The 21,363-nt window shown below is 45.4% G+C and overlaps 1 protein-coding gene across 1 annotated transcript in view; it reads left to right on the top strand.

The window, feature by feature from the left end:
* Ly6cl1 (Ly6-C antigen like 1) overlaps nt 1–21,363 on the top strand; it is a 94,884-nt gene that overhangs the window by 825 nt on the left and 72,696 nt on the right. The window lies entirely within an intron of this gene.

Raw genomic sequence — 21,363 nt, 5'->3', positions numbered from 1 at the left:
ATCAGAGAAATAACTTAGCAAATTTAAACTCAGGCTTTCCCCCAGACCACCCTCATTCATATTTGGCTTCAGAATGAACTACTTTCGATCCCCTTTGAGGTGAGAGCTAAATTTTTATGTCAGCAGGTCCAAAGCTTCTGTAGTCTTCTAGGCCACTGTAACAGATATTACTGGGAGATCACCAGAGATGGCCACTCACACATTCACACCGAGTGAAAAGCCAATTGCAAGTCTTTATTCCAGACATCTGGGACTACATCAAAGTGGTGGTTACCTAGTTGTGGCCCCCAGTGTCTAGAATAGAGAGTGTAAAGGCTGAAACCACATCCTGGCATCTCGGGCACAAGAAGCTCTGAGGAAGTCGGCAGTTTAAAGCAGGCCATTTTAACAGAAGCTAAGATGATTAGTTAGCCAGCATGGGGCAGGAGGTAGGCAGTGGGGAGCTTGTTTCACACAGACAGGCAGTTTTAATAAAAGCTAAGTTAGCTAGGACATCCTAGAATACAGACGGGTGGTTTTCAATGGATTCTCCCTCACAGAGATCAGATTCTAGTCAAAGCTGGAAATGTCCTTAGCAAGAGTACAAGATGGAGGGCCCTCAGGACTGTCTTGCCCCATCACACTGATGGATAGGGATACAGAGCAAGTGCTTTCAGAATCAAAATGGACTGACTTTTGTCAAGCTCTAACTCACATAAATAATAAGAAAAAAAAGGTATATGATAATAGCCAAGGGGTTGTGAAGGTAAGAATGTAGTGCTTATGTTTGGACACAAACCAGCATGAAGCACCAACCCATTATTCATATAAAAGGCCCCGGCAAAGACGCTTACCCATGACTGCTGAACCTCAGACTGGCTACACTGTTAGGTACTGTGGTGAGAAGACCACTATGGCAATTTGGAGCCAAATTTGAAACAAGTTTCCTTTTTATTGGGTACATATGAGAGCTCAGTAGTGACTGCCTCCAAATGGGGTTCTCCAAACCCCATCCACCTTTTTTTCTGAGACCTGGCTTCTTTGTGTAGCTCTCACTGTCCTGGAAGTCACTCTATAGACCAGGTTGTCCTTGAACTCTCAGAGATCTGCCTGTCTGTGCCTCCTGAGTGCTGGGATGGTTAGGAGTAAACTACAGAGTCTTGGCAAAGTAAGTTTACAGGAGACAGTGTAGCAGTAAGGACAAATCTGCAATAGAAAAAAAAAAACAAACAAACAAGAAAACAGTGAGGTCTTCAAGTGATTCGTGGAGGTTAGGAAAGATGACCAAAGCAGGTCAGGGCCATGGGATCGGGCAGATCAGGCTCTGGGAAACAGAGCCAGACTTCTTTTTAACAATGCAGCATAAAGTTCTCTTGCCTGCAAAATTTCATCAGGAGGGCTCCTCATTTCCTCCTGGACATATTCATCCCTGTCAAATCCTTGACTGTCTTTAATAATGTTGTTGAGTGTGGTTTGAGAGGTTCCCTGAAAAAATAATGTCCCCTTGGAAATAAAGTTTCAGTTTCCCAGAGAAACCAGCAAAAATGGCTGAAAACCATTGTGAACATTTGCTGACTGAGTTGGTTCCTGGAATTTCCTGAAGGCCTCACCAAATAGAGAAAAACTAACATAGCAGCCGATCAGAAACCGACCCATGTAACTTCCCTGGGGCTGGCTAATGGAGTTTTAGCTTAACCAGCCCTCGCTAAAATTTCTCTAGTTTTCTGTACAAGACTTGGTGCCCTTTGTCTGGACTTGCCATTTTAATAAGTGGCCAACATCCTTCAGGCAGACTTCTGGCTTTCTTGAAATTAAAAACACACTTGCCTATTGCATATGTGAACGGTCATCTCAGGGCGGCCATTTTGGAACTGAGACGAGCGATTCTAGCATTTGGGAACGCTTTGGAGGATGCAGGGCCCAATTATGATAACCGGTACAAATAATATTAGAGGGCCAATTGAGAAAAATGCCCCCATACACTCCAACTCTAAGGCATTTTCTTAGTTGGTGATTGATGGGGGGAGAACTCAGCCATTTGTGGGTGGGGCCATCCCTGTGTTGATGGCCATGGGTTGTATAAGAAAACAGGCTGAACAAGCCCTGGGGGTGGGAGGGGAGAAAGCCAGTAAGCAGCACTCCTCCATGTCATCTGCATCAGCTCCTGCCTCCAGGTTCCTGCCCCATTTGGCTTCCTGTCCTGACTTCCTTTTGGTGACCGACAGCACTGTGGAAGTGTAAACCTAGTACGACCTTTCCTCCTAGACCTCAGTGCTTTTTATCTCAATGTTTCCACTTGGAGCCTTGCTTGATGCATTCTCAACAGGCGGGGAAAAGGTCACTGTCCACTGTCGGGTTTCAGACCCAGGACAAGCCGCTAAGGTTCCTATTTAACGTATCAAAGCAGACCTGGCCTCCCTCTTTTTCCAGCATCTCTCAGTCCCTACCTGTTGCAAGGTGTGGCTGGCATACCCCACTTTCTGCCCTGAATATTCCAGCCCAGAGGCTGGGCTTCCAGTCTTCCAGAAGCTGTTTCCTATGTAATTCCGGGTGTTCTCTCTCTCTCTCTCTCTCTCTCTCTCTCTCTCTCTCTCTCTCTCTCTCTCTCTCTCTCCCTCTCTCTCTCTCTCTCTAATTATACAGTCTGTGTTTGTGGCCTGCCCCCATCTCTCCAGTGATTTTCCTGGTCTCATCCTTGGGACTGGTGAACCCACCTAAGAGCTACCCCAAATAAACCTGCTCTGTTGTTGTTGTTGTCGTTGTTGCTGCTGCTGCTGCCGTCGTCATCGTCCTCCTCCTCCTCGTCATCGTCTTATTTATTTCGGCTTGCATTGGTTCATTTCACAAGCAGAGAAAACCTATTAGTCACCTGCACAATTTTAAACATCCAACCTGAAACTGCAGTGAAGGCTTGAAATGATTGACATTTGTGGTAGTTTGGATTAAATGTTCCCCATAAACTAATGAACTTAAACACTTGGTCTCCAGTTGCTGGTGCTATTCAGGGAGGTTGTGGAACCTTTAGGATACGGAGCCTTGAAGGATAAAATAAAACATGGTGGATGGGTTTGGAGAGTTATAGCCTTGCCCCATTTCTCCTGCTTTCTCTGCTTCCTGCTCACATACCTTAGACTTTGCCCTGTCTGCTGCTTGCTGTCAAGGCTCTCCAGCATTATAGACTCTAATCCCAATAAGCCATAAACCCTAATAAATTCTTTCTTCCATAAGTCTCTCCTGGTCATCGTTGTGTTATGCACCAGGAAGTAATTGTTGTGTTTTTTTAAAAGATAAGAAGCCAGGAATATATTTGGTGGAGGCCCTGTATGGTGTGGGGGAAGGGGTGCCTCTGCCTGCCCATGCTGAGGCTTCCCTGCCCCCTAAGGGACCAGCCACAAGATTGGCAGATTTATATAGGAATGAGAAACAAGGGAAGTCTATGGCAGGGGTCCGGTCAGAAGAGCTGAGAAGAGCCACAGGTACTGAGTGAGCCCAGAGGCCAGCTCCTACCTTGATCTATTGGTATGCCAATAGACACCACAGACAGCCACTTACCCTTTCTGATAGCAGTGGGGAATGTCTTCTTTGTGAAAGTGAAAGACCCCCGGAGCGGGGAGACCCTCACTCAAGTCTCGGGATGATGCGACCCCCCAAGAACTCACGTGAGACCGTCCTTGCTGTAATAAACATGAGGTTTATTGATAGGAACCAGTGCACTGGGGTCGAGACTCATATCCCACGCAGGGGCAGTGGAGTTCATCCCCGAGAGGCTGGGAGAAAGGGTATTTAAAGGGAGAAACCACAACCCAAGGGGGCAGGGGTGGTATCATTGGAAAATCACAAGAATACCAGTGAAAAATCACAATGACAAACTCTCTGTTTCTCAAGATTGTTCTCTAAGATTTTAATCTAACTTTATGGTCAGCTAGTACAGGTAGAGGGCAGGGTCTGGAATTTGAGGTATTTAGGACTTTTTTAAACTTCTGACTTCTTAGCTGCATTTTTTATTCTTTCATTCCCTACTTCTTCTAGTGGCTAGGTATAATTATAGAACTAAATTTTAGTATCTTTATAATATTGGCTTTCTTGTCCTCCTAAAGCATGATACTGTTGGCATAACATTAAAATTGGAACAGTACTCACTGCTTCTCTAATGAAGGTAACTAGTTTCTTTAACACACATGAACCTATAATCAGAAGCAGAAGCAAAACTAAGAAGGGTCCCATAAGGGAGATCTACTAAACCAGCTCTCGAACCATCCCTGATGTGCTTCTCTGTCTCTCTGTCTTTTGTCTAACTTTTCTCTAAGTTTACTCATGGAGTCTTTAATTACCTCTGAATGGTCTACATAGAAGCAACATTCTTCTTTCAGTGTAGCACACAGACTCCTTCTTTAAGGAATATCAATCAGGTCTAATCTTCTCCTATTCTGAAGGACTACCTCTGAGAGGGAGGTTAGGTATTCTTGGAGGTCAGCTAAAAAATCTTTTTCACTCTTTCTATATCTGAGTCAATGGCTGTTCTGAATTCTCCATAATCCTTGTGTTGCAGGGCAACAGCAGATGTCCTTGTAGCTGCCCTTGCAGCACCTAGACTCAGCTTTAAGATAGCCCTAAGAAATTCTCAACTCTCTTTTGTGTCTTACTAAGTCTTTAGCATCAGGATTCCAATCTGGACACTATCTGAACCTACACACCAAGGTCATGACTGCCTTTTAGAACTTCTAAACTTATACAGGTTGTGATCCCTGAGGCACAGTCCCAAGAAGTGTTAGGAGTACTTATGTACGTAATGCCTTCATAGTAAGGGGACGTTACATCATTTGCAATAGAAATCAAGCCTACCCCCACACCTGCGATTGGGGGACCTATCTCAATGGAGCCCAGGGCTAACATGAAATTCTTGTTTCTAAAGCACACTCCTCAAGTGAGCATTATAGCAACCTCCCAGTCACATCTCTGATGTGCAAGTCTAGGGAGCTTTTTGAAGATCTGAGTGTCCCTCTCAGTCCCAGCTCTTAGTCCCAACAGCTAGTATGCGGCTGGTGAGGGCTGACATTTGACGGCTGTCAGGGTGGTCAGCAGCACCAGGTATGGTCCTTTCCAACGAGGCTCGAGTGTCTGGGCTCCGTGTCGTTGTATGTAGCTGCGGTCTCCAACCTGGAACTAATGAGATGTCTCAGGGGTCCCCGAGGCATAGGCTGCTGCCAGCTGTGAGCAGACTTCTTTCTGTATCACCTGTAGGTCTTTTAGCCTGGCATACAAATCATTATTACTATGACATGTTGGTTCAGTAACATCATCTAATACAGTCAGAGGAGCTGAGGCCCCATATAAGATCTCAAAGTAGGTAAGGCTGAATCTGGAAGGGATATTTCTTGCTCTGAAGAGAGGAAGAGGGAAGGAGTGCCACCCAGTCTGCACCAGTCTCCATGGTCAATTTGGTCAGGGTCTCTTTTAGAGTTTTATTTATTTATTCTACCTGTCCTGAACTTTGAGGTCTATAAATACAATGTAATTTCCAATCGACCTCTAAATACTTGGCCACACCCTGGCTTACCTTGGCAACGAAAGTAGGGCCGTTGTCTGACCAGATTACCTCGGGCACTCCAGACCTGGGGAAGATTTCTTCCAGTATCTTCTTGATGACTACCGAGGCCATCTCTTGCTTGGTGAGGAAAGTTTCTATCTATTCCTGAAAAGGTATCTACAAGCACTAGGGGATACTTGTGACCATATTTTCCTGGTTTTATCTCAGTGAATTTCACTTCGACTTTCTACTAAACTCTCTAGGTCTCTTTGCCCTATTTGCTTGCTAAGCATTCACTTGCTGACATACCTTATACTTTTTTTTACTGCCTCTCTGGCTAAAATCTTAAAGTCTATTACATATACCTTAACTACTTGGACAAGCTTCTTATCTCCTAAATGAGTCATTTCTGTATTTGGCAAAGTGAGTCTTTTGTTTGTTCTCTGGGGAATATAGCTCTCCCTCAAGTGTGCCATTGTCTTTTCTCTTTTAAGCAATTTGGGCCTTTTCTTCTGTTGCACATTCTAAGTGGGACCATCCCTTAGTCTGATCTCAGTTCTCAGTGACTGTCTCTTGCAGGCCTGTAACCAGGATAGTTTCCTGCATAGCCATTTCTCGAGCCACTTAATCTACTTTGCTATTGCCCCATGCCACTGAATCTCTTCCTTCCTGATGTCCTGGGCAATAAATAATACTCACAGTTGTTGGCTTCATCATGGCATCCAAGAGATGGCAAAGGCATCTGCGCTGACGTGCTGGGGGGTTGAGGTTCAGACATCCCAGATGACATTGTGTTGTCCACCATGGCAGCACCCACTCATCTCTGACCTTCATGAAGAGAACTGTTCCCGTCTGTGGACAAGGTAGCCTCGGCTTTCAGCAGGGGTTGAAGAGCCAGTCGCAGAGGTCTTTCCTCCACCCATGGGCTTCTGCCAGTGCTTGACACTCATGCTATGGTGGCTCCAGGTCAGGATTGGGCAGCAAGGTGACCAGATTGTCCCCAACCAGTGGAGAATCTAGTCCATGGCAGCTGACCAGTGGTCCCATCTTTTGGGACGTTCTATTCAAAGGCAAAACATCAGCCCTCTGCCACAGTTTAAGTCCTGGATTGAGTGATAATTGTTAGTGCCTGACTGGTAGGAACGGTGTGTTCCAGGCAGAACAGCACTAAGCCACACATCTCCCAGCATCAGGTACTGGCGCACTGAGATGGGTCTTAAGCACCACATACACAGTCTGCAGATATGCATACCCGTGGCCTCACCCTGCCATTTCAGCCCATGTAAGCCATTTTGGAGAGCAAATTTCTCATGAGCAAGGGATGGGGGCAGTCAGGGATAACCATGAACTAGTGAGTTACCCGGCCCATGCCAAGGTCCACTGTTCTTCGGGTAGTCCATAAGTATTGTTTGTTGCCAGTAGCTCCCTGTACCCAAGGTCTTTGATAGATACTGGCCCACTGGGGTGTATGAGCACAGAGCATTGGGTCCCTGTATCCACAAAACAACTGGGCGGGCTTCCCTTCTATCTGCGCATAGCCAGCACTCTAGGACCGAGAGGCTCTCCAGTGGCCCTTCTTATTCTTTCTGGGGCAGTCCCTGACCCAGTGTCCTTTTTCTTTGCATTAGGCACACTGATCTTTAGCCAGGAATTCTCTTCTTTTGCCAGGTACTGTCTTCCTAGGTTCCCTAACTACTGTGGCCAGTATATGTTCCTCTCTTGTCTTTTATCTCTCTTTAGCTCTCTAGCTTCCTCTTCTTTTTGTCTCTTCCCTAGCTTTCTGCTCTTTTTGTCTTCTTTCTTCCTTCCTTCCTTCCTTCCTTTCTTTCTTTCTTTCTTTCTTTCTTTCTTTCTTTCTTTCTTTCTTTCTTCAGTCTCTCTGTCTGCATCTTATAGCTACTAGGTGCTGTCCACTTTTGTGCACAGACCCTGAACCACGCACATTAACAACGTTATTTTCTCTGCAACTTACACTAACTCTCTCAGTGACTTAGCTTTAACCCTTCAAGTTTCTGCAACTTTTTCTTCATATCTTTTCCTTACTTTAGCCAAATTGGTGGGGCGTTTTTTCAGCCCCTCAGAGATCCACCATTGGAGTCTGATGGTAGACCTGGCGCTCCCTACCTTCAGGCATATTGAAATCAACAGGCAGAAGTGAGGGCCTTCCATCCATGTCTGGAACATTTTTTTCTGGCCTCTAGTAGGATTCTGTATTTCCTGTAACAGCTACTAACAAGCATCTCAAGTGGGATGGCGAGAAAACAAGAGTCCAGAAAATAGAGGTCCACTGAACAGGACAAATAGCATTCAGTCACACAGAAAGACAATCAAAAGATTAACAGACAAAAAAATAGAAGTGCACACAGAAACAAAAAACAAGCAGCCACCGTGAGATCACCACAAAACTGAACTTATTTAGAAGGGAGCTTCCGTGAGCTCACCAATGACAGATGAAGGAGAGCGGATTCCACATCACTCTTCCTTCCCAAGGAGACACCAAAGACAGATGAAGGACAGCAGATCAAAAATAATGGTTCAGTCAAAGGTGCATTCTGGAGGCCAGCCAATATCAAATGCTGGCCACTCCAAGGAGCAAAAAGTCTGCCACGGTACAAATTGTGTGCTCTAGCAGTCCAGTGGTCTAAAGTCAAATTCAGGAGTCCCATTGTCAAAGTCAAAAGAAACACAAAACAAAGACCTAAAATACACAGACAAAGACCACTCTAGAAATACAGATAGCTGGGAGGACGGGTCTCTTCCCCAGTCCAGGAGAATCACCGAATCCTCACCGGCACCCAGATGGGAATCTCCCAGGCATCCCTGGGGTTCCCCCAGACCTCCTGGGACATCTCCCAGGGCAGCACAATCAGTGAGCCCCTGGCATGTCTACCGCTCACACTCACGTCTCTCCTGAGACAGGAGCCTCCCTTCTCAGCCCGAGATGAGAGTGGCTGCAAAACTCGAGAGCAAATACAGACCCAGAGTTTAGGCGGCACAAAACACAAGGACACAGACAAAGACACAGATGCTATCTCACGTCCAAGTGGGTCTTTGGAGACAAGGGTGGTCGCTGATCCCGGACGAGCCCCCAAATGAAAGACCCCCGGAGCGGGGAGACCCTCACTCAAGTCTCGGGATGATGCGACCCCCCAAGAACTCACGTGAGACCGTCCTTGCTGTAATAAACATGAGGTTTATTGATAGGAACCAGTGCACTGGGGTCGAGACTCATATCCCACACAGGGGCAGTGGAGTTCGTCCCCGAGAGGCTGGGAGAAAGGGTATTTAAAGGGAGAAACCACAACCCAAGGGGGTAGGGGTGGTGCCATTGGAAAATCACAAGAATACCAGTGAAAAATCACAAGGAGAAACTCCCTGTTTCTTAAGATTGTTCTCTAAGATTTTAATCTAACTTTATGGTCAGCTAGTACAGGTAGAGGGCAGGGTCTGGAATTTGAGGTACTTAGGGCTTTTTTAAACTTCTGACTTCTTAGCTGCATTTTTTATTCTTTCAAAAGCAGGAAACCGGGGTTGGGGATTTGGCTCAGTGGTAGAGCGCTTGCGTAGCAAGCACAAGGCCCTGGGTTCAGTCCCCAGCTCCAGAAAAAAAAAAAAAAGCAGGAAACCAGAGTCAAAATTTGGGATCCCCTATGAACATGACAAGCAGGAAGCGTTCTTACACCTATGAAGCATCAACAACACGCTGGCTAAATGAGACTTGAACACAGATGACACTAATAGACAGATATGCCCTCCTAGAAGGGGGAAACCTTACAGGTCCCACCCAGACTTAGGCAAAGAACTGCGGGCAATGAAAACGAATTCTGAGAGTAAAGTCTTACAAAGGGAAAGCTCCTAACCCAATTTCAAGTACTCAGCTCTGAAATCAGCTAACATTATACAGTGTGAGCAAGTGGTATTTATGTAGTTAGGATCATATGTGTACATGCCTGTTTGTGTGTGTATTAACATCAATTAGATAAAAAGGATCTTTAAAATTTTGAGAGAGACCAAGTGGGTTACACGGGAGGAAAGGAAGAAGGAAATGATGCCATAACTTAATTTAAAAAATATTTAAAAACACACGAGGCTCTGAGTGCTCTTACATATGGTGAGAACATAATTATTTTTTAAAAAGTAAGGTATCTTTTTTTTTAAACAATTCAAGAGATCACACTCCCTGTAGTGAGCCATATTGGATTTGGGCCTGGATAGCTCAAAGTGGGTATGTGACTCTTGGCCACACATACTCCTAAAAGCCTCTCCCATGTATTTACGGCACAGGAAGAAAAGACCAAGTAGTAAACACCCGGTGTCTCCACTGCATGACCTCTGCTGACCCGGCTGATGCATGTGGAACTGACACACCTGGACCACACCTGGGTGGTGGTCAATTTACTTCTGCCTTTTGCTTCCTCAGCCTTTATCCTTGAGATTTAGGCTGGTCTTCTCAGATTTCTCCCTAATTAATTCAGGTCTCCTAGTTGGTCTTTTGTTACTGAAGTCAGGAGCCAGGTAGTCACGAGCCAGGGTTTCCCACTGTACTTCCCAGTTATTTTCTACCTGGAGACTTGGGTATATAAGTGGTGAATAAAGTTACAGGAGACTCTCACTCTTCTTCCTCACTCTCACTCTTCCTTCTGCTCTTCCTCTCTCTCTCTCTCTCTCTCTCTCTCTCTCTCTCTCTCTCTCTCTCTTTCTCTCTCTCTCTCTCTCTTTCTCTCTCTTCCTCTCTTCCTCTCTTCCTCTCCTGGCTTGACATGATAACCTGTGTGTGTGTGTGTGTGTGTGTGTGTGTGTGTGTGTGTGTGTGTTTCTTTCATCCTTTAGGCTTTAGCCTGATTCTCGGTACTGTGTCGGTGCTGGCGCCAACAAATGGAGGTCCCACCGAGATTGGAGAAGAAAGGGGTACCACCTACGGGACATCCCTGGAGCCCAGCTGGCATTGGAGAAGGGACGGATTGGGGTAAGATGGGCCAGAAAAGGCCTGGATGATTTGGGCTAGCCTGAGTAAAACTTGTCATAAAAAAGGCACAAGGTAACGGTAAAGTGTTTTTGCATATGCGTTCTGTTAGAGTTATATTTTAGTCTTTGGACCCTGACTAGAGATAGTTTACACCCTAGACATGAGAGAGAATGGGTTTGGGAAAAACAGTCCTCCCGGACTCCGCGGTTGCTTTGGAGAAAGAGGAAAACCTTTTCAGAGCTCTCCTAGGAACAGAGAGAAAGCAGGAGACGTCCTGCCTCTCTGCTGGCTCCTATTGGAGAAATGCTTATTTCTGGTTCTGGGTTCCATAGGTAGGATATGTGGTTCCCTTCGGTGGGACACCATCTAGTTTTTTCCCTCTATGTCTATTGTCTGTCCTTGGTGCACCAAGCTGTCCATGTCTGTCAGTTTATGTCTGTGACTTTTGTTTCTCGTTGCTTAAATGTTTTATGTTTCATGTTCAAAAGAAAAAATGGTAAAAACTTTATCTGTCAATCGTTCACATCTTGATTTGGTTTTAACTCGTTTCAAAAAGAGAACAATGAATAAAGAGCAGTTTCAATTGGCTTTTAGAGCCTACATCTGTAGCTAGAAGCCTAAGTCCGCTGGGCAAGCTCCCCAGGGGGCTGGCTAAATCTTTATACTAACGGATCCTAAAGGCACCAGGAGCTTCACAGCTTCTATGGTAATGAAACTGATAGCTGTTTCTCTTAGAAAAATCCCTGACTTATTATTCGACTTAGCAGGTGACAAGGTGCTTCTCTTAATATTACAGCTAGAAAAAGTAAAAATGGTGCTTGGTCTAAATATTAAAGACATGTGTAGCCACTTCAATTTTGTTTCTGATTGGTTTTAAATGTATAATTAAGCTCTACACGCCCTGGTTATGTACTATTGGCTTTTAAGTTATAGGATATGGCTAAAAAGGTATAATGTCAGTAACAAAAAGTTGACATAAAGCTGGTAATTTGGATAAAGTCATTCTAGACAACATGCGGCATGAGCCAACCTAGGGAAATAGGTCTAAATTGAGAAAATATTTTTATGGAACTCTTATTCTAAAAACCAGGCTTCTAAAAGATTTTAGGACAATGTCTCTTTGTTCAGGTATTGGAGACCACACCATCGTGCGTTCATATGTAGGAATTGGCAGTCAAACTTAGTAGCATGAAGGACAGACTCGGTGTCTTGGAGACTGGATTTTGGAGACTAGTTTGTTGGAGGTTGAGTTTTGCTTTCCAAAGTTGTAGTTTGCCCTGAAGTTATCTGTATTTTAATGCTAATTCCACTGCCCCAAGGACAGTACTCAGAACTCAGGTGACCTTGTGGTTTTCATTTCATGAGCTTGCTTATAATTTTAGAGAGCCCATGAAGTGAAATCATTAAAATTTTTTCAAAAGAATGGCTAATAGCCTTATTATGTAATTTTGTTGCTTCTTCAATGTAAGAAGTTAGAACTTTGAATCTTTCAGTGTATGTGGAAATTTTTACTACAAATCTTTGCTCTCAAAATGAGCTTTAATATTTGGGGAGTAGCTGTTACACTACTTCAGAAAAGAATATTTGAAACTAATTTTAAGCTTCTAAGGATATGTTAATTGGCTAAGTACCTCACCCTACCAGAGGACTTAGGTCTTTGTTATGCACATTGGAGATAAAGCTTCAGCTGTGTTAGTACAGAGTTGTGGACTGGAGTCATGGAAGTATTTTGAAAAGAAACCTGGTAAAACATATCTTATTCCAAACAAGAGTTAATTGGTTATTACAAAATACTGATATTTGGCCTATTACATATACAAAATTTTCAGGCAAAATTGATAATTTTACTCTTTGCATGCTTTTGTATTTCCTGTACATTTGTGCATGCAACCCATAGAAAATGCGCTTACTGTATTTATAGGTGGTTCATCTAATGAAAAGGCTACATGTATGATTGGATCACTTGTTTATTCTCTTGAGTTTCCGCTGCTTCAGCACAGATTATTAGATTACGTCCTGTAGCCACTGTTTTTAAATGTTAAAAAATCAAGCTTTCAATTCATATACAGATAGCCAATGTGTGGCTTCTGGTTTACAATTGATTAAAAGGTTTTCCTTTTTTTTTTTTTTTAGATACTACTAGCCCTCAAATTTTACAATTACTTAATGCTTTATTAGAGGCAGGTTTTCTACTTGAAATCAGTGAGTGATGATTTCAGTGTGAATTGTCTGACAACTCACTGTCCTTTCAGTGCTCTGGCTCAGACAACTAAACAAAACCATAGACCCAGCTCTTTGAAAATGGTAATGGAGTTGATAACACACCCTCCATTTGCTTACTTCAACGCCCAGCCTCACCCTGCCAACTCAGGGATTTCTAAATAAGGCTAAATCTGGACCTTGTTTACAGGATTTGGCATTTCTTTTTCTTTTTTTTTTTTTTGGTTCTTTTTTTCGGAGCTGGGGACCGAACCCAGGGCCTTGCGCTTCCTAGGTAAGCGCTCTACCACTGAGCTAAATCCCCAGTCCAGGATTTGGCATTTCTAATTAATGCTTATGTTTAGGTAAATAAAGCTGGTGAGGGGCTGGAGAGATGGCTTAGTGGTTAAGAGCACTAAGTCCTGTTCCTTTATAGGCCATTTAAGAACTCAAACTGGATTGCCTGGACCCCTTAGCAAGGGAGGACAATGATACCAGGCAGATTATAGGCCTTACATAGAAACAATTAGTCAAAAAATCTCATTCTTTATATATCCAAAACAATAATGCTGGAAACAATAATTTGGTATACAAGTCAATTTATGAATACAAGTGCTCAGTGTCCTCAATTATCTTAATAAATAACATTTTAACAATTTTAATAAATAAAAAGGGGGAGTTATCCCTGTATGCTAAATAATACTCTTTTTATTTCAATTTTAAAATTTGGATGCCAAGAAACTCTGAGTGTTTATGGCACCCTACAACTAGGCATACTTCTGCCTAGGTGAAATAGAAAGATCCACATATTGGCATGATCCTGTCCAGGTATTTTTATATGGGGAAGAGGGAATGTTTGTGTTTTTTCTACAGGATGCTACAAGAGTATGCCAGTTGCCAGAGGTGGCTGGTGAGACTTGCTGATCCTGGGAGCATGAAGATTCAGCTTTCGTGGTTCGGGTTCCTGGAGTCATTCCTGTGCCCTTAGAGGAAGACGGAGGATTCCCCCTCATCTTTTGTCATCACAGAAATTCTGGCGTTGCTGCAGTCATTGTGTCCCGTCCCACTGCGGCCTGCGCTCCGACCCTCTGTGCACTACTGCTTGCTGGAAGCTGCTGTGGACTGGGGAACTCTGCCCTGGTTCTGCAGATCTCAGATATAGTTCCATTGCCTGCTGGTTGTTCCAGAGAAGAATGATCGATCCTGAACTGTCCTGGAAAAGACCTTGGCATTTTCGCTGCTATTGTAGCAGCCATTACTGCTGCAGCCATTGTGTTGAAAGACCCCCAAAGGGAGCCCCCCACTCAAGTCTCGGGAAAGACGCGCACCCAGTAGGACACAGACACCGACCTGCTGCAATCACACGAGGAAGATTTATTGTAGGCGAGATGAAACGAGAGCTCAGGCCAGCATGCTGGGGTCGAGACTCCCACTCAAGTCTTGGGAAAGACGCGCACCCAGTAGGACACAGACACCGACCTGCTGCAATCACACGAGGAAGATTTATTGTAGGCGAGATGAAACGAGAGCTCAGGCCAGCATGCTGGGGTCGAGACTCATACACCACACAGGGAGTAGAGGAGTTCGACCCCGACCTGAATTTTCACAGAGCTTATAAAGGAAAAAACCACAAACCAGGGGGATCAAGAGGGAGGGAGGAGGGGAATTCCAAAACCACAAACTGCCCATACATTTAGGTCATATGCTAGTCATGTGTAACACTAGGCAACACACCCAGGACTTTGTGACATTGTGATTAGGGGTAGTGACATTTTACAGGGCCATTGGACCATTGTGGCCGGAGGCTATGGGTCATTGTGGCTGTTCCAGGAAACTTTTCATGCAAGAATGTTCCGGGAACCATTGTACAGCAAGGGAGGGGTGAAAAGTTCATGTTCTCACAGACCCTACTTCTTCTTTTTGGGTAGCTAGGCGGCTTATTATTAATTTTTAATCCTTCATTCCCCACTTCTTCTTTTTTTGTTAATAGTTCTAATCCTAGAACTTCATGGAGAACTCAGCTTCATCTAGCATAACAGCTTGGTATTGTAGTCTTAACATGAGGATTCTAACCTGGACACTATCCAAGCCTATCCACCAAGGTCATGACTAGCTTTTAGAACTTCTAAGCTTATACAGACTGTGATCCCTGAGGCACAGTCCCAAGAAGTGTTAAGAGTACTAACATATGCAATGTTACATCATTTGTAATGGAAATCAAGCCTATCCCACACCTATCTTGATAGAACCCAGGACAAACATGACTGAGTTTCCCTCTAGGTCCCAGCTCTCAGCCCCAACAGCTAGTACACGGCTGGTGAGGGCTGAGAATTGACAGCTGTCAGGGTGGTCAGCAGCACCAAGTACGGTCCTTTCCAGCGAGGCTCGAGTGTCTGGGCTCAGTGTAGCTGCAATCTCCGACCTGGAACTGATGAGATGTCTCAGGGGTCTCCGGGGCATAGGCTGCTGTCAGCTGTGAGCAGATTTCTTTCTGTATCACCTGTAGGTCTTTTAGCCTGGCACACAAATCATTATTACTATGGCACTATGACATGTTGGTTCAGTAACATCATCTAATACAGTCAGGGGGGCTGAGGCCCCATATAAGATCTCAAAGGGGGTAAGGCTAAATCTGGAAGGGGTATTTCTTGCTCTGAAGAGAGCAAGAGGGAAGGAGTGTCACCCAGTCTGTGCCAGTCTCCATGGTTAATTTGGTCAGGGTCTCTTTTAGAGTTCTATTTATTTACTCTACCTGTCCTGAACTTTGAGGTCTGTAAATACAATGTAATTTCCAATCGACCTCTAAATACTTGGCCACACCCTGGCTTACCTTGGCAATGAAAGTAGGGCCGTTGTCTGACCAGATTACCTTGGGCATTCCAGACCTGGGGAAGATTTCTTCCAGTATCTTCTTGATGATTGCAGAGGCTGTCTCTCGTTTGGTGAGGAAAGCTTCTATCTATTCCTGAAAAAGTATCTACAAGCACTAGGAGATACTTGTGATTATATTTTTCTGGTTTTATCTCAGTGAAGTTCACTTCGACTTTTCACCAAACTCTCTAGGTCTCTTTGCCCTGTTTGCTTGCTAAGCATTCACTTATTGACATACCTTATACTTTCTACTGCCTCTCTGGCTAAAATCTTAAAGTCTATTACATACACTTAACTACTTGGACAAACTTTTTATCTCCTAAATGAGTCCATTTCTGTATTTGGCAAAGTGAGTCTTTTCTTTGTTCTCTGGGGGAGTATAGCTTTCCCCTCAAGTGTGCCATTGTCCTTTATCTTTTAAGCAATTTGGGCCTTTTCTAAGTGAGGCCATCCCTTAGTCCGATCCTAGTTCTCAGTGGCTGTCTCTTGCAGGCCTGCAACCAGGATAGGCTCCTGCATAGTCATTTTTCTAGCCGCTTGATCTGCTTCGTTATTGCCCCATGCCACTGAATCTCTTCCCTCCTGATATCCTGAGCAATGAATAGTACTCACAGTTGTTGGCTTCACCAGGGCATCCAAGAGATGGCAACAGCATCTGAAGTGCTGATGTGCTGGGGGGGGGAGTAGAGGTTCAGCCATCCCAGATGACATTGTGTTGTCCACCATGGCAGCACCCACTTGTCTCTGACCTTCATTCATGAAGAGAACTGTTCCCGTCTGTGGACAAGGTCCTCGGCTTTCAGCAGGGGTCAATCAGCCAGTCACAGAGGTCTTTCCTCCACCCATGGGCTTCTGCCAGTACTTGACACTCGTGCTGTGGTGGCTCCAGGTCCGGATTGGGCAGCAAGGTGACCAGATTGTCCCCAACCGGTGGAGAATCTAGTCCATGGCAGCTGACCAGTGGTCCCATCTTTTGGGACACTATTCAAAGGCAAGACATCAGCCACTCTATCACAGTTTAAGTCCTGGATTGGGTGATAATTGTTAGTGCCCGGCTGGCAGGAGTGATATGTTCCAAGTAGAACAGCGCTAAGCCATTCATCTCCCAGCATCAGGTACTGGTGCACTGAGACAGGTCTTAAGCTCCGCATACACAGTCTGTAGATATGCATACACATGGCCTCACCCAGCCATTTCAGCCCACACAAGCCATTTTGGAGAGCAATTTTCTCATGAGCAAGGGATAGGGGCAGTCAGGGATGACTATGAACTAGTGGGTGGGTTACCCGGCCCACGCCAAGGTCCACTGTTCTTCGGGCAGTCCATAAGTATTGTTTGTTGCCAGTAGGCCCCTGTACCCAAGGTCTTTGGATACTGGCCCACTGGAGCATAGGAGCACAGAGCATTGGGTCCCTGTATCCATAAAACAACTGGGCAGGCTTCCCTCCTATCTCTGCACATAGCCAGCACTCCAGGACCGAGAGGCTCTCCAGTGTCCCCTCTTGTTCTTTCTGGGGCAGTCCCTGACCCAGTGTCTTTTTTTTCTTTGCATTAGGCACACTGATCTTTAGCCAGGAATTCTCTTCTGTTGCCAGGTACTATCTTCCTAGGTTCCCTAACTACTGTGGCCAGTATATGTTCCTCTCTTGTCTTTTATCTCTCTTTAGCTCTCTAGCTTCCTCTTCTTTTAGTCTCTTTTCTTCCCTAGCTTCCTGCTCTTTTTACCTTCTTTCTTTCTTTCTTTCTTTCTTTCTTTCTTTCTTTCTTTCTTTCTTTCTTTCTTTCTTTTCAGTCTCTCTGCATCTTCTTCTACAGCTATTAGGTGCTGTCCACTTTTCTGCACAGACCCTGAACCACGCATCAACTTATTTTCTCTGCAACTTACAATAACTCTCTCAGTGACTTAGCTTAACCCTTCAAGTTTCTGTAACTTTCTCTTCATATCTTTTCTTTTATCTTAGCCAGATTGGTGGGGCATTTTCCAGCCCCTAGGAGACCCACCCTTGGAGCCTGGGGGCAGACCTGGAGCACTCCCTACCTTCAGGGGTATGAAGAGAGCAGGCAGAAGTGAGGGCCTTCTATGCGTGTTGGAACCCTTTTTTTTCTGGCCTCTAGTAGGATTCCGTCTTTCCTCGGTGGTAAAGAAGACCTGTAACAGTTACTAACAAGCATATCAAATGGGATGGTGAGAAAACAAGAGAATCTTGTGAAGAGGGCAAACAGCATTTAGTCACACAGCTAAACCAGGAGGCCTTTCTTGGAACAAGAAGGCCATTGTCAGTGTCAGCTCCATGGCTTTGCCTCTCAAGAGAACCAGCCTCCAAATGACACTAGGCTTCTAGTAACAACTAATAACAAAAGGATGGAGAGATGGTTAGAACCTGGGTGCTAGATGCCAGGGGGCTGATAAAAGAATTGTAACCAGTTCACCTGGGGCTATCAGGACCTCAGTAGTAGCCCTTTACCAAACTGTCTCACTGGGTTTAAAGGGGCCAAGGAAAAGAAAACATTAATCCTGACCTTGGCTACCGCCAAGTAATTTAGTGCTGGAGACTGACTCCTCCCTTGGAATAAAGACAGCAGATAAGGCAGGCTTCCTTAAAGAACTTCTCTAAATGAGTGCTCTCCTACTGTGAGCAAATGTCAGAAATTCCTTTCCTATTCTTGTTTTCCTTATAGCCCCACCTAGCTCTCAGCCTTTTTAGATTATTCTTCCTGTAGCATTTCTAACACAGCCTGTCCCCCCCCCCCTTTTTTTTTTTTTAGCCTGTTAACAGCATTTTTGATCTTTTAGGCAGTTATGCACTAAGTGTCATACCGGCTGAAACTCTGCCTTTAAGATTCTTTGCTCCCAAGCAATATTTACTCACTTCTCTAGCTTATCTCAGCTGGCTGCGAGCACAAGCACAGATAAAACACTGTTTTAAAAACTAACTTTGGCTATCAACCAACACACCGCCACTAGAGCGGGGTCCACAAAATTAAGTTCCTTACTCACTAAGCATTAAGGGGACCAAGTAAAACTCTTCAACGAACAAAGCAAACAGTTTCATGATTTCAAACACAGTCATCGGTCCAAGATTTTAAACACGGTCGTCAGTCCAAATTCAAACACGAAACAAAAGCCAAAAAAAGACACTCGGCAATACCACAGAAAACAAACCAGACAAGCAAGACTAAAACAAAGCATCCTATAACCAATTTCCACAGATGCCTGGTACCTTCAGTACCTGGCCCAAACTTCAGCTTAACCTTAGCTGCTTCCGGGATACCAAACACAGAAACAGAATACAGACAACAAACACTAACACATCTAAGCACACTTGTCCGTGCCTATACTTAAATAGGCAGCCGAACATGACCTCCAAAGTCACAGTCAGATCTTTTTGACTGTCCGTTGCCGGGTCCTCCCGACACAATTCGGCTCGTGGAACGTTTCTCACGCGTCCCAGAGCCAGGACCCAACAAAGGCTGACTCGTGGAACGTCTCTCACGAGTCCCAGAGCCTGCGCGATTGGGGCATCCCCCGGTGCGCTTTCTAAAAAGGAAAAAAAGAAAGAAAAAGACTATTCGGAGTAGGAATCCTTCATCTACTCACAGGCGCCATTTCGGGAACCTTCTTCCACCCGTGCACAGGGCAGGAAACCTTCTTCTGCCCAGACAGTGCACTAAGACTCTCGTGCACAGGGCAGGAATCCTTCATCTGCCCAGACAGTGCACTAAGACCTTAAACCGGTACCGAAAAACACAGACTACAGGACTTAATTCACACACACTCACACACACGAGCACAAACAAAAGAGAAAAAAGAAAACAAAACCGACGTCGACTTCGTGTCGACCAGAGGCACTGAAACTGATCGGCAGGTCGCAGACCTTGCCTAACAAACCGGTCGTCAAGGAGTAAAGTCTCCTCTGGACCTATCAGATGGGGTTCACCAGGCGTCCCTGGTCCCCCCTTGTGTCCTCCTGGGACGTCTCCCAGGGCGAACGGACGGTGGGTACCTGGACACGTCTATCCCTATCCACCCCGCTCTCCTTCCTGGAGCGCGGTCTCACTGAGCGTCCGCAAAACCGAAACAGCGATCGCACCAGATTCCCAGACAGAACATAGACACAGACCCAGACACAGCGCTGAGATAAAACAGAGAATCTTACCTCCAAGTGGGTCTAGGACCCCTGGGTGGTCGTGCAGATCCCGGACGAGCCCCCAAATGAAAGACCCCCGAAGGGAGCCCCCCACTCAAGTCTCGGGAAAGACGCGCACCCAGTAGGACACAGACACCGACCTGCTGCAATCACACGAGGAAGATTTATTGTAGGCGAGATGAAACGAGAGCTCAGGCCAGCATGCTGGGGTCGAGACTCATACACCACACAGGGAGTAGAGGAGTTCGACCCCGACCTGAATTTTCACAGAGCTTATAAAGGAAAAAACCACAAACCAGGGGGATCAAGAGGGAGGGAGGAGGGGAATTCCAAAACCACAAACTGCCCATACATTTAGGTCATATGCTAGTCATGTGTAACACTAGGCAACACACCCAGGACTTTGTGACATTGTGATTAGGGGTAGTGACATTTTACAGGGCCATTGGACCATTGTGGCCGGAGGCTATGGGTCATTGTGGCTGTTCCAGGAAACTTTTCATGCAAGAATGTTCCGGGAACCATTGTACAGCAAGGGAGGGGTGAAAAGTTCATGTTCTCACAGACCCTACTTCTTCTTTTTGGGTAGCTAGGCGGCTTATTATTAATTTTTAATCCTTCAGTGTCTGCAGTGTCTAGAGTTACCCTCCCCCAATCTATTGTAGGCAAGTACAGTGGGTGAACTTTCTGGAGTAGTTGCTAACAATTGGGAATTCTAAATTTTATTATAGGAGCAGCTTGACTACGGCCCTTGGTGGTAGCAGCTTAGGAGAACCAGATGAGGTGCCCACTACTTATCGGGAGAGGCTCAACTTCCACAATCTCTTAAATTAATGCCTTCTGGCCCCTGCTCCTTTGCCCCTGGGCTCAAGTAAGAGGAATGAGAAGATGACCTGATGTAGCTATTCTCAGGGACGGGCAACTTCCTCTGACCCTTGACCAATCTAGACATGGAGCCTTGAGGGCGACAAGGTGGTCCTATGACAGAGAGGCTGGGGTCTGAGAGGTCAATCCTAAGACAGAGGTAGCTACACCCCGTTTAAACGTACGGGCCGGTCAAATGCTCCTCTGCCCAGTTTCTCCCCCAATAAACACACACGTATAGCCCAGAACGGTGTGTTACAGCATAAGTTCATTCCTAACCATTGGGGTGCAGTCCTAACTGCAAGAGTGGCTCGCCATGGCCGAGCTGGGCACTCTGTGAGGCATGTCTGATGTAGTGAGCCATATTGGATTTGGGCCTGGATAACTCAAAGTGGGTATGTGACTCTTGGCCACACATACTCCTAAAAGCCTCTCCCATGTATTTACGGCACAGGAAGAAAAGACCAAGTAGTAAACACCCGGTGTCTCCACTGCATGACCTCTGCTGACCCGGCTGATGCATGTGGAACTGACACACCTGGACCACACCTGGGTGGTGGTCAATTTACTTCTGCCTTTTGCTTCCTCAGCCTTTATCCTTGAGATTTAGGCTGGTCTTCTCGGATTTCTCCCTAATTAATTCAGGTCTCCTAGTTGGTCTTTTGTTACTGAAGTCAGGAGCCAGGTAGTCACGAGCCAGGGTTTCCCACTGTGCTTCCCAGTTACTTTCTACCTGGAGACTTGGGTATATAAGTGGTGAATAAAGTTACAGGAGACTCTCACTCTTCTTCCTCACTCTCACTCTTCCT

This window comes from Rattus norvegicus, chromosome 7 (assembly GCF_036323735.1).
Source record: "Rattus norvegicus strain BN/NHsdMcwi chromosome 7, GRCr8, whole genome shotgun sequence".
Lineage (NCBI taxonomy): Eukaryota > Metazoa > Chordata > Mammalia > Rodentia > Muridae > Rattus > Rattus norvegicus.
Note: the sequence above shows the minus strand (reverse complement) of the source record. Positions and strands in the feature narration are given on the sequence as shown.